Genomic DNA, 14,240 nt, shown 5'->3' with positions numbered 1-14,240 from the left:
AACTACGTGATCACAGAACATGTAGGGAACTCTGATGCTACGGACGCCAAGGGTCGAACAGCCCCGGAAGCGGCCGAAGAATGCCGAAGAGGCTTGGCTTCTGAAGTCCACGCGTCTCTGCCCTTCTCCTCGCCTCGCCTTGCCTTGCCTCGCCTCGCCTCAACTCGCCTCGCCTCGCCTTGCCTTGCCTCGCCTCGCCTCAACTCGCCTCGCCTCGCCTTGCCTCGCCTCGCCTCGCCTCGACTTGCCTCGCCTCATCTCACCTTGTCATGCCTTGCCTCGCCTCGCCTCGCCTCAACTCGCCTCGCCTCGCCTTGCCTCATCTCACCTCGCCATGCCTTGCCTCGCCTCGCCTCGCCTCGCCTGCAGTGGGTGGTCACGCATTCAACCACATGGAACTTAAGAGCCCCGCCTACCCGGGCACACACACGGTGCGCAGAGCTCCAGGAAAAACATCGCGATTTCAAAACCACTCAAGACATCCGAGTGGGTTCTGCTTACGAAAAGCATTTAAGAGTTCGCTGAGGGCCGAAAAGAACTTTTGATTTCGGATTAAGCACATCTTTATCTTCATTTCTCGGCCATATAATGTTACGGTTACCGCTCAGATTTCACAGTTATGCTGTGACGACGAGAAGACTACGCGCCAGTTCAGAGGCGACACCGCGCTAGAAGCACCATCGAGCGTCGCGCTTATCATCCCGCCTCACTAACACACATACACCCCTGACCAGAGCGGGCCCCTTAAGATGGGTTTACGGTTTAAAATATGACTGTGTATACTAGTGGGGTGGTTTATGATTGTCGGGTAGGAGTTTTGTAGTGTCGTGTGCGAATCCTATGTTGACTTAAGACATGGATCGTTATATTTTATATTTTCCCTTTAAGAATTATGAGAATTACCAATCAGAGCACATTTGAATGTGTTGTTGGGGCGAAATAAAGTTTCATCGGGGAACGAAGGTTACGAAAGTAGTAGGAAATAAGGAATTATTATCATAATTTCAAGAAATAAAAATATTATTAGAAGAAAATTGAACGATATATTAACAAAAAAAATACTCTGTTTGGAATCTTTATTTTGTTTTATGATTTCGAAAATTGATTACTCTGATATGTGTCTGGTTATTTTTGGCAATTGCACAAATCTATAAAAATATAATCAAAAATAATAAATATATTTTTTTCTAATTGTACAGCTTTTAATATATTCTATCATTACATTAAATAGTATTTACAATATGGTTATATATTTGTGATACTGTTTGTTGTATGCATTATAAGTTACGAGCTAAAACGAAATTTTTAGGTTTAATCATAGCCATACATATGTCTTATTATTCAAGTAGGTACATAAACATTTTAACCAAAATAAAAAATGATTCATTGAACAAATTATCAACTGGAAACGATTCCTTACTAAAATGAAATTAAAATGCAGACGATACATACAAATTAAAAAAAAACATTAAGCTTACGAACATTCAGCTTATAACAGTTTTCATTGGCTAGAATTAACGACCACTAAGTCAATCATAAACTGGAAATTCACAATATTACTTAACCGTATGCTCATCGGCGACATATTATTTTATAACTCTTAAGATTTTCAATCGTAAACCCACCTTACAAGTAGCATCCTCAGTCAATAAATACAGTAAACAAAACTACCAAACAATATGCAAGAAAAAAAAGGGTTTTTAATGCAAAAGTGCCTATATCCTGAATATTAATGCTAACAGCTAATATATTCGTGTTAAATGTTTTGTGTCTCCCATTGTCAAAATAAATTTTATATTGACATGCTCAAAAATATTACTTTTACGGCCATGCAGGGTGGAATTTCCTTTTTTTTCCTTAGGCCCTACATATTCTAGTTATTTCTCATTAGTCTCTCGTTTCGAGGTTTTTGTATATAACTACAACCCAAATTTTTTCCAGTCCATTTTCGAATTTAAAACGAATTCCCTAAGAATATTCAAGTTATCTAGCAACAAAACCCACGAAAGTATACTAGTGTGTAAGACATTAAAGACCTTCCATAAAAAAAATTGTGATGGAGTCTTTCAGTATTCGCCAGTGATTTGTAAACATTTAACCTCGGTAACGATCATTATAATGTGTTCTCATGTTGTTAATGTTGCAAATAAACTTATAATATGAAACACGAAATTTAACGTAGAATAATTATAAATAATGCAGAGCGTCTTATATGTTTATAAATAAATAAAAAATTCACTTTTCAAATAACAAAATTTTTTAAAGCGGATCACACACGTAATTTCTGAACCCACCACTAGAATTCGCTGCAATTGAACGCAGATAGCATCATGAACCATCCGGAAATTTTAAACTATTAGAAACGGCTACAACAAAAGCGAAAAAAAGATTTGAAAAATTTCCTGAACTACGGCTTCGAAACTGATTTTACAAGCAATTTTATCAAAATACTACATATATGGATAAAATTCACTAAAAAATTAATGCTATAAAGTTACAGCACACGTTAGAAAATATACTTTTATGGCATTACTAAAATATTAACCTGAAACATTTAAAAATATTCTAACACTAATATTATGTGTTTGTATATTTGTTTTTGCTTGAACGAATGAAATCAGTCATTATAATATTAGTACAAACAAACCTTAACATTATTGAGCTGATTCAGCATTCTCATTTTATAATATAATTAAATTATGTTATTTAAAAAGTTAAAAAAATTGGTTGTCTGTAAAGTCGGTTTACGGACGATAGTTTAACGTGACAATGTCATAACAAAACATTGATGAAATGATTGCATACTTTTATGAATAAAATTGAATAATTTTTATTGAATTATCACTATTTTGTATGAATACAAAGAAGGAGTGAAATGAAATCTACAATTTAATTGATAAATTTACTTTTATTTGTACTCATTAATTCAAATATGTTTATTACTTTAACGAACAGATTATTTTAACTATAACTTTTATACATGCTTGCTATTTAACTTCTTCCAATCTGTGTTATTCTGTTAAGGATAGGACGATGATAGGAAAAGTAGGAAATGAATGGGAGTGTTTCAAGTTTAATGTGCCTCGAAAAAGTCAAATCGATGGTTGTTCCAATCGAGTGGAAGAGAGATAGATGCGGCGCAAGCGTACAATGAGCGTAACGGGACAAAGCGCAACGGGACAATGTGCGTAACGGGACAATGAGTCATCCTTTTTCGTGCGTACAGCCGGCGTTCATCGATTTATTAGACGTTCTCACGTCAAAAGGTTTCCAGTGCCGTGTTTCGAACCTCGTCACTCGAAGTTATATGCGCTCGCTCTACCTCTCTGATACTAAGCCTATTGGGAATGGAGATGGAGAATATGTATTGTAATATTGTAATGACAGATTTATTACGTATTTTAAAACGTGAAATTACTTTTTACTCCGACTATTTTAATTTTACCAAATATATTCCAGGGTAGTTTTACTATCATAAAGTTACATTTGGCACCCTAAAATGTTTGGTATGTCCCCTAATATTTATGAAAGTGAATTTGTACGTTTTTGTGTTCCTACACGTCGGTACATCATATTTACGTTCATCGAGTTCCGTTCCATTTTCACAAAATTACTCCTACTAAATGCCATATACCGGGAGCTATTATGTTACACATGAACACAATCAAGTATTACAGTGTGCCCGCTCTTTCAAAAAGTATTATTTTAGTCTATGACTAGAAAAAAAAGTAATAATTATGTTACACTAAAATAAAATATCCATTTAACAATTTAATTTGTAAAAAACGAACAGAAGAACGATTTTTGGGTTGTCGGAAAATCATTTTTTTTTTCGCTCGAATACAAAGCCTGCCTTTAAAATTAATCTGGTCGGTGCTTTATTTCGAGGTTGATAATAGCATAGGGACTAACTTCAGCATGAGACCCCTGGCCCCAAAGCCTTTAGGCACGCCGTACAGTTTGGCTCGACACACGCTTTGTCAACTTGGCAGCCAACCAGAAAAAGTTGCCCCATCTCATTCCATCTCCGAGTGTCTCATTAGGAACGTGGAAAGTAAATTGGCGGAAAGCAGCCCGAGACAGTTTTCTCAGTTTGTTTTCATTGTTATATTTTACCGAGCGTCGCGAAATTGGCGTCGTTCAAGTTCCGCGTGATTACAACGCACATCTACAAACACATTTAACCCTGCACAAAGTTATTCGCAGCGTACAGTGGAAGGAAACACAATAGAGAGGACATAAAATAAACCAGGCAGAGTTTCAGAATAGTGATAATTAGCAAAAGTAATGTAACATTTCACAGTTAATTTACGAACATGAAGTTTTCATTGGTTAAAAATGTTTTTAGGGTGTGATCAAAACTTAAATGTTTTAAATGTTCTTATTTCGAAAATTAACAACTCGTCAGTACATTAAATATCTAAAAATACATACATATTTGTCAAATTTATAAGAAATGCTGGCTACAAACAAATTTCCCAGATATATCTGGAAACAAATAGAACTCTTCGGTTATTTGAGGTGTTTTCTGCATATAAATTACTGGATTTCCATCATGCTTCGTCATATTATATTTATTTAGAGACCGGGGAAATTTGTAGTTTTTCTTTGCGACAGGCTGAAATCCAAATTACTTTAACAATTAGCATTTTTTTTCTTTTAGTCCACTCTTCATTTAGAGGACTCCAGGTTAAAGGACAGCTCTTAAGCTCTTAACGTCATTCGAACCGAGTAAAGGCTAGCTTAGATTGGGCACTAAAGAATTAACAGTCAGAATTAGTCCTGTCCTTAAAATATGACTCTTGGAATACGAGTGTAATAGGCTAGTTTATTATCGCTGTAACGACCATTACGACCTTAGGCTATGCACAGTCGTATTTTAAGGACAGAACTTATTCTTACTCTTAATGGTGTATGGTTTATGGTTGTCGTTAACGACGATCATGCACCACGACACTCGTATACTCAGTGTCATATTTTAAGAATACGGCTAATTATTACAGGCAACTCTTAAGTATTTAATCATAAACTAGCCACCATGGGCAACCCAGTTTAGACGCCTCGCATTTCAGCAGCCAATCAACAGGTAACGGCAGTGGCAGATACATTTTAACGTTTTTCGGAAGTGCGTGGGCAAAATAATAATTTATACAGAATGACTTAAAACATAGGACATTGATATAAATTTCTATTTTTATATTGTGGTACTACATATTTCTTGCAACTAATACATTTTACAAATTATCATAAAAACATTAATTAAGAAATGTTTAGATGACAATTTTAATTTACACCCTACTCGGACTTACCAAAATCACAATTTGAAGTAGTTAATGATTACAAAAAATTCAAAATATAATCTTCACGCGAGCTCTTCTCTTAAAAATATTCAAAACATTTTCTTAACTTATTTTCACACAATGATTTTCTGACACAAAAGGACGCGGCGACGAATAATTTTGGTTCCTACAGCCGCGCGGATCAATTAGGCCCCCGCCGTTCCGACGTCACAGGACTGTAGCGTCCATCACAGGAGTCATTGAACCTGCGAATGTATCAAGTGTTCGTCTGTAGACGTCATGGCTTTGAGCGCGAAGGGGTTTACCTTTTACAACTTCTGCAACGACGAGGCTAGAGCATTTCCAGAATTCAGCCCCAGCTTTCCGTCTTTCTGCGACACTGGTTCGCACTCGATATAGTGCCTAGGCACGCCGGTCTGCTGTTTCTCTTTTTTCGCGAAAAAAAATACATATATTGTCACTCATTAGACTGCAATAAGGTATGCCCGAGCTAACGATTGTTCCCTGATGATTGGCGGCCGACTGCAAGAGAAGCCATCGCCCTGTTTGGCCGGGCCATTCAGGTCGCGTTTGCTTCCGCACTGGATGGCTGTGATTGGTGTGCTGACAGTAGACCTGTACCTGAAATAAACCCAGCCAACCACGAAACACAGATAAAGCTAAAAAGTTTTAACACACAGATGGTTTGGAAATCTTTTTCACATAAAAATACATGGCCCTACTTATCTCTGTTCTTCGGCAAACTTCGCATGCGTTACTCCTCCTCTGCTCTCGTGAATTCACGAAAGACTGTCTTCTGTTAAGGCGATGGTTTTATTTTTCTTTCTCATTTCGTGGTACAGCTTTCATGGGGGGAAGAAATAAAATAAAATGATGAAGATTGTTTTCGGTACGTCTCTCGCACTTCTGGCGACAAGGACGCCCAGTTACTGTTCAGGTTGCAGTTTGATTGCAGAAGTTGCAGAAGATCCGGACAGAGACTGCAGACATAAAGTGTCCCGGTTTTAGCCACCAGGCTGTTGAAACCGTGGAGGTATCAGTCTGTGGAGCGGGGGGTTGGTTCTGAAGTTGAAGTAAACTGGTTAGCAATTGGTTAGCAAAACGAACCATATGGCCAGTATGCCCATTATGCAGTGAGAATCGTTGAACTTGCACGATGACAACACATCGGCAAGGAATTAGCGTTAAACTTCATTTAGAACAGAAAAATAAATATGGCTTTGTTATCCAGGTAGATGAAGGATAGGGGAGGAAGATGTTCTCATATTTCGAGTGAGTATTAACACGCCAAAGTCTGCGACATCTGTGGTCGGAACAAGTCGGACGGAGGAACAGGTGCTGCACGCTGGGTCGTTACCACAACGCCGAAATACCACAACGCCAAACGTACAATAACGCCGAATGCCAAATTGACCGCAACGCCGACAGCTAGAAAACTGCTGTGTACCACAACGCCGAAATACAGTAACGCCGAAAAATGTTGCTGCGGGGGGGGGGCACAGGAGCAAAATGAAAAAAAAACTGAATGAATTTGTGTGTGTTTCTTAAATGTATCTTAACGCCGAAATACCACAACCTAACCTAACCTAGGCTAGCCTAACCTAGCCTAACCTAGCCTAACCTAACCTAACCTTACCTAACCTAACCTTACCTAACCTAACCTTTGTGGCAGTCCTGCAATGACATTTTTCGGCGTTAGTGTATTTCGGCGTAGTAGTAATTCGGCGTTGTGGTACACAGCAGTTTTCTAGCTGTCGGCGTTGTAGTCAATTTGGCATTCGGCGTTATTGTACTTTCGGCGTTGTAGTATTTCGGCGTTGTGGTGCGTCCCCCTGCACACTCAGGTTGGCGTCACGAGGCCACTCGACACGTGACTGCAGTCACACGGCGCGAAGTGGCACGAGGTGGTTGGTCCCCGACCGGTGCGAGCGGTTCTGCAAGCTGCACTCGATCAGGTGACTCCAGGGCAGTCGAGAGAAACCAATTGCCCGCCCGCGGGGTCTTTGGGTTGTGGTGATAATTCAGTCGGGCCTTCACTCCCTGTCACTTAATGTACGATTTATTCAAGCACACAAATTTAAAAAAAATATATATCTTAAGACTGTAAACGTTACCATGGCCATAACTGTAAAAGTGATATGCTTGTATATCGTAACTCGTAATGTTCCCAGTCAATTCTATTAGCAATAGACTTGTCATTTTATCCTACTTTCAAGCGTTAAAAAAATTCCTCGAAACTTAACGAGGCACCTTTCCCAATTTCCTATTCTATCAAAGGTCCTGGGTAATATTCGTACAACCAATGGGCAGTAGGAAGTTACAGACACGCTACCTACTGACTTTTTTTTTAACGAAGAACGTACTTCATATAAACGTAGTTCTTCCTGATTCCAAGATCCCTTGTTGGGAAATACCCCAAATTCCAACTGCCGAGATCTGCGTTCTGTTGTAAACAGCAGACATGCACGTGGAAGTAGAATAAATTATTTTTTTTTCTCCGTAGACACAACAAACTTTTAAGGCTTTAAGTCAATACTATGTATTATTCTCGTAAGTTTATGTTCAAAAAATTACTACGTTTCCTGGATTATTTGCAGCCAGTGATCTACGTAAATTTTAAGTGAAATGGTTTAACAGTGAGCTTACTCAGAACGCACACATACTTCATATCTCTAAAAATAACTACGTATTTTGAAACTAAGACAGCAGAGCTTTGATTTAAATCAGTACCTAAATGTGTACGCGCAGAATTTTTTTGTTGCTTTATCGTTATGCAATAAGCATACAATTAAATTGGAGTTACGAACACATAGTGTGATTTTATGATGCAAACTTACCTTTGGACAGAAATGACGACTTACAAAAATTAAAACTTCACTTACAGTTTTGGGCGTACGCCACATACTCATGCACAAAGCTGAAGTAAAAACCAGTTTTTCTTCTTTAAGGTTAGTTTCTGTCATATTTCCTCTGGACACAAACTTTACATATGAGTGCATTGGAGCCAAAAGTTTAATTTCAATATTTTAGCAGATAGTGGTAGCCTACATTTCTTCATCCTCATTTACATGCCCGATTTTTGAAATTTTGAAATTATGTTTCTTTATTGTTTTCGCAGGGTCAGGTGATCACAGCGAAAGTGAAGGGTTGGTTGGGTTCGATCAGCCACAATATAATCGTGAAAAATATATTTATGCATTCCAATAGTAAAATTTTGAATTTTAACGAAAGCATTTTTTTTCGAGTGTGTGTATTCGACGATGTGTGAATCTTTGGCTTCCTCAGCATCTGTTTTGTTAAAAATAGGTTTCTGATTGTATAAGACTATTCAGTATTGAAGAATGCTTAGTAGAGGTGTTAACTTACACGGGAAAACAATTATTTTTTGTTCTTACAATAGATAGTTTGTCAACATTCTCATTGTCAAAAATGTTGTGGTGGTGACAAAATAAATTTGCAGTTTCATAATTTATTGTCACTTACTAACGAGTTTCGATAAGACCACAATATAATTTTATTATCACAGATATTTTTTAGTGTGTAAAATGACAAAACGTATCGTGGCGGCAACAAAATGTTTTCAAATGTAAGTTTTTTTTAATGACTGCTGTTAAGAATTAATGGCATGTCTTAAGACGTCACTCACCAAAGATTTTCAGTAGCGGAGTTGATAGAATATTATAAATAAAGAATAGGGTCTTTAGTGAATACTTCTGTTCAAAGATTTACTTCAGATAAACTGTGCACTAAATTCCCTTGTAACTAATCATGCTCAGAATCTTGGAGCCAAAAGGCAAAGTGGTAATTCTAATTCCAAGGGACTTCAGGTTAAGCCGCAATAAAAAACAAAACAAAAAAAATTGGTTGTCTGTAAAGTCGGTTTACGGACGATAGTTTAACGTAACAACGTCATAACAAAACATTGATGAAATAATTGCATACTTTTATGAATAAAATTGAAGCATTTTTATTTTAATAATAAAAGAATAAATACTTGAAATTATACTAGTAATCAGATTTTTAAAATGAAAGAATAATTAACCTTTATTGCCGAAATTGTTGTTGTAATAAGTAATGAAAACCACATTAACTTTTCACTTCACTTTATAAACATTCCACGTGTAGATGACTTGTAGGGGAAGGTCGGGTAATACCGGACAGCGGGTGATACCGGACAGTACCAGTTTCCAGAGGTGCGCGCTAGGGGCAGCACCAGTCGGTCGTTTGTCTCGTAGGTCTCTGTGAAGGACACGCAGTGTCGCCAGTATGAGTTCGTGCGTTGTCTGCTTGTTGAGTAGTGCTACGTTTTATTGATTTTAGGCCAAGATCTTCTGCACGAAGATAACTTTGCCGGGTTGTTACAACATAACAAGTAAGATATTTATAAGTTTAAGTATAGTAACTTGTGTACTAACCATTTATATATTACCATACAGTGTAACATCTGTGTGCGACAAATACTAAATATTTTATGACGTAATTTCGATGGCATGTCCGTCGGGTAATATCGGACAACCTGCTGGAGGGTTATATCGGACGGTTGCGGGTGGTATCGGACACAATGGTAGAGTAATTTCCCGTCTATTCTGATTCAAGTATTCTTTCTATTTGCAGAAAATGGAGAAAAGAAGGGGAAGGTGGAAAGAAGAAGATATGAAATTAGCAGTAGAGCATGTTATAAATAAAGAAATGAGCATTAGAGAAGCAAGTGAACAATTTTCTGTTCCGAAGAGTACACTAGGTGATCGACTCATTAAACTTGGTTCGGGAAATGAGGCAATTATGAAACCACACATGGGTACTTTCAGTAATACATTCAGTGATGCACACGAGGAGCAGTTATACAACCATGTTAAAGCTTTAGATAGACAACTCATGCCATTAACTCGAGATGAATTTCTTAAATTATCTTTTGACTTGGCAGAACACCTAAATATTGATCATCGCTTCAATAAGCAAAAAGAGAGGGCTGGGAAAGACTTCTATTATGAGTTCATGAAGAGGCACCCCGATTTGAGCCTAAGGTCTGCAGAATCCACAAGTTTGCAGCGAGCTGCAGGGTTTAATAAAGAACAAGTTGATCGGTTTTATGAAAAGCTGACTGAATTAATGGACAAATATTCATTTAGTCCATCGCGGATCTTTAATGCAGATGAAACTGGGGTATCCTGTGTTCACAACAATCAACTGAAAGTCATGACAATAAAGGGAAAGAAACAAGTGGGGAAATTAACATCAGGCGAAAGAGGAAGAAATGTAACTGTTCTCTTATGCATCAATGCTTCTGGAGACATGTTTGTTCCCCCACTCTTTGTTTTCCCCAGAGTTCGCATCGATAAGGATCTCACTAAAGATGCTCCTGTTGGAAGTGTGTTTGACGGACAACAAAGTGGTTGGATAACCAAAGATGGATTCCTAAAATGGTTCAAATTATTTGTTGAACGAGTTGTGCCAAGTGAAAAGAACCCTACACTGTTAATTGTTGATGGTCATTCAAGTCACAAGGACTTAGAAGTGATTCTGTTTGCTCGTTCCCACCACGTCCATATCCTGAGTTTACCACCTCATACAACTCACAAAATGCAACCACTGGACAGAGTAGTTATGAAGCCATTTAAGAATGCTTTCAATGAAGCATGTTCTTTGTGGATGCGAAAATATCCAAAGCTGAAAATTGCTCTCAAGGACATAGCTGGACTGGTTAACTATGCATTAGCAAAAGTCTGCAGAATGGAACTCGCTCAATCAGCATTCATGTGCACTGGAATTTACCCACTCAACCGTAGCATATTCACAGACTTGGATTTCCATACTAGTTTGAATGACTTACCAATCACTGTTCAAGAAGAATCTCCACCGTGTGTTCGAAGACAGAGTTCACCAGAGCCTTCAACTTCAGATCAAGCAGTAGGTCTAACAACACAGCAAATGTCAACTCCATCATGCTCCAGAATGGAAGGTTCTGAAAGCACTGTACTGCACACTTCAGCCTTCAATGTAGTAGAACAAATTTCTCCACTTCCTAGCAGTGCAGTTGCCAAGTTGGCCTCACGAAAACGACGGGGAGACAGAAGTGAAGTTCTAACATCTAGCCCATACAAAAATGAGCTTGAAGCAAAAAGATGCAAGTTGAATGTGAATCAAAAGTCGCAAACCACTAAGAAACTAAAAGGGAAACATCTCAGAAAAACATCAATGCATAGAACACCCCAACCAAAAGTTCCATGTGCAACAAACGAAGAGACTACTGACTGTATCATTTGCGGTGAAAATTTCAGTGAGGATTGGATACAATGTACCATATGTAAAGGATGGGCACATGAAAACTGTGCTGACCTTGAAGGGGATGCTGTATTTTATAAGTGTGATGTTTGTAAGAAAACCTAAATGTTATTTACAGGCGGTATTTTGTAAAAATCTGAAGGGGAAATGACTGTCCGATATAACCCTCCAGTTTACTGAAACTTCCAAATACCACTGTTTGTTCAAATGTAAAATACTAATATTTCTAAATGTTTTGGCCCATTTTCTTTATTAGGCATTATAAATAATTAAAGTACAATTCCAGAGACATATGTACATTTCATTTTTTGCAGTAAGTTATATTTTTATTAAAAGAAAACCTAAGGTGTCCGGTACTGCCCGACCTACCCCTAGTTAATTTAAAAACTGGCTTTTAGCTATAAAGTTTAAATATAATTATGAACAAGTTTTCATATAAATAAACTATAATCAAATATCTATCATCAATTATATGAATCACCATAATTTTTTAGTCAATTGTAACATAACCTATTATTAGGCCTACTCGCCGACAGCGTAACGGAACACAGCCTAACGGAACAATGAGCGTAACGGGACACAGCGTAATGTAACAATTAGCGTAACGGGACACAGCGTAACGGAACAATGTGCGTAACAGGACACTTTTTCGTGCGTGCAGTTGGCGTTCATCGATTAATTAGACGTCACGTCAAAAAATGTGTGCGTGAGCACATCAATAATCCACTTAAAAGTTGAAACTAAGTATTTTAGTAATGCAGACGAACGATAAAACGAAACATTTAAGCACATTATGGAGATTCACACTGGGCGTTTAGAACTGTAACATTCTTGGCGACGAAAAACATGCAAAGAGTCTTAATGTTGTCTAAATCACTACTTTATACTTTCAATATACCAAGCTTTCCATTTCTCAGCACAGTACTTTTCGTTACGCTCTAACGAGTAAATGCCTCGACTCAACCCTAGCGACTATAAAGTAGCCTCACTTCAAAACAAAAAAGTTAAGTTGTACGTAGTGTCTATAAATGAATCATTTTACGTGTTGGTCGTAAATTGTTTTGGACTTGTAATAAATTCTCGCGTCGCGGCGAATGCGATTCACGTATGCGCGGCGTCACGTGTGTCTGCGAATAACTTGGCTGCGAGTTCTGTCTGCTGTGCTGGAAGGGTTGCTTCGAACCTCTCTCATCTTCTCTCTCCCACCCCCGCCTCCAACGCACGACCCAAGAGACGTCTGGAGGAGAGTCGTCGAGGCATAGTCGGGGGGAAGAGTCGACGGATGCGCAAGAAACAACCCGTCCGCCGCGCATTCGAAACGACGCGACGGTCGCCGTCGTCTGCCAAGTTCACACCCTCCGCCGCTAGGAGCGCGCGGGAGGCGTTACTAACCATCCCCTCCCCTTCCTATTGAACCCGAAACTATGCACCTACTCCCGCTCAGAGACAGAGACTGGAAAAATTCGCGCTTTGGTTGACCTCTAGGACAGACCCCACAATCCCCTACACACTCAGGCAAATGCCACCTGCTCATTGGCTACTGACTCGTGACACCTGTCAACTGGGACGCTTGCGATTCGAAACTTTTTTGTTTGAAGATTTTCCATTAGCTCAAAGTCCTTCAGATAAACTGTGAGTCAATCAGGGAAGCAATATAAATGTATAGTTGTTTGGATTCTATCACATCGTGAAATTAATCCGCGAATTTTTTCGATCTCTACCCATAGATCCATACTAGGGACAGGAAATTTTCGCGTTTTCAATGACCTCTAGGTTAGATTGCACAGACCTCTATACTCTCGTGAAAATGGCACCTGTTCATTGGCTGCCGACTGATGAGACGTCTGAACTGGGTAGCCTGTGATTTGGTGATTATTCAGCTGAGGGTTTCTCATTGGCCAGAAGTATTCCAAATGATGTATACAAATTCGAGTTTTATACTATTGCTAAAGGAATCCTGGCCGTAGTGATTTTTCACGAAAAAATCTGTTCGCTTACTATAGACTGCAACACGGTATTTCGGCGTCAGTCATTTCAGGTTTGTGATTGGCGGCCGTTTGCAAGAGAAGCCATTGCCTTACTTAGGCCAGAATATTTAGAACTTATTTGCTTCCGCACAGAATTGCTGTGATTCGTGTGCAACTGAAAAAAAATCAAACCAATCACGAAATACAGGCAATGATACAGTGATTTAACTCACGGCTTGCCTCAAAAACTTTTCGAGAAAAATCACTGGCCTTATGGCATGGCATTTCTTCACACCAGACCAACATCGGTTTAAGATTTGCTATATGAATTGTTAAAAAAGTGCTTAGTTTGAAAAAAAATTCAAATTAATATAGTCATAATTGACTGGAAAAATTCGCTGCTTCGATGACTTTCAGAAAAGACTAAACAGTCCTCTGTATACTCAAATAGCGCTGGTTCACTGGCTGAGTGTTTCTCACTGGCCTAAAGACAAACAGTTGATCAGTGAGCCAATTGTAAAAGCAGCTTGCATGTATAATACGTATTTGAATTTTAGCCTATCGCGAAATAAATCCGCGAAATTTTTCCCGTCTCTAGTAATGAGACGCGACACATATTGAAATTCACCATTGAAAACTGAACTGAAACTTGGACGAACAAAGCGATGCAAGCTATAGTAAACACAACAAA

The sequence above is a fragment of the Bacillus rossius genome, chromosome 1 (assembly GCF_032445375.1).
Source record: "Bacillus rossius redtenbacheri isolate Brsri chromosome 1, Brsri_v3, whole genome shotgun sequence".
Lineage (NCBI taxonomy): Eukaryota > Metazoa > Arthropoda > Insecta > Phasmatodea > Bacillidae > Bacillus > Bacillus rossius.
This window is presented reverse-complemented; position numbering follows the sequence as displayed.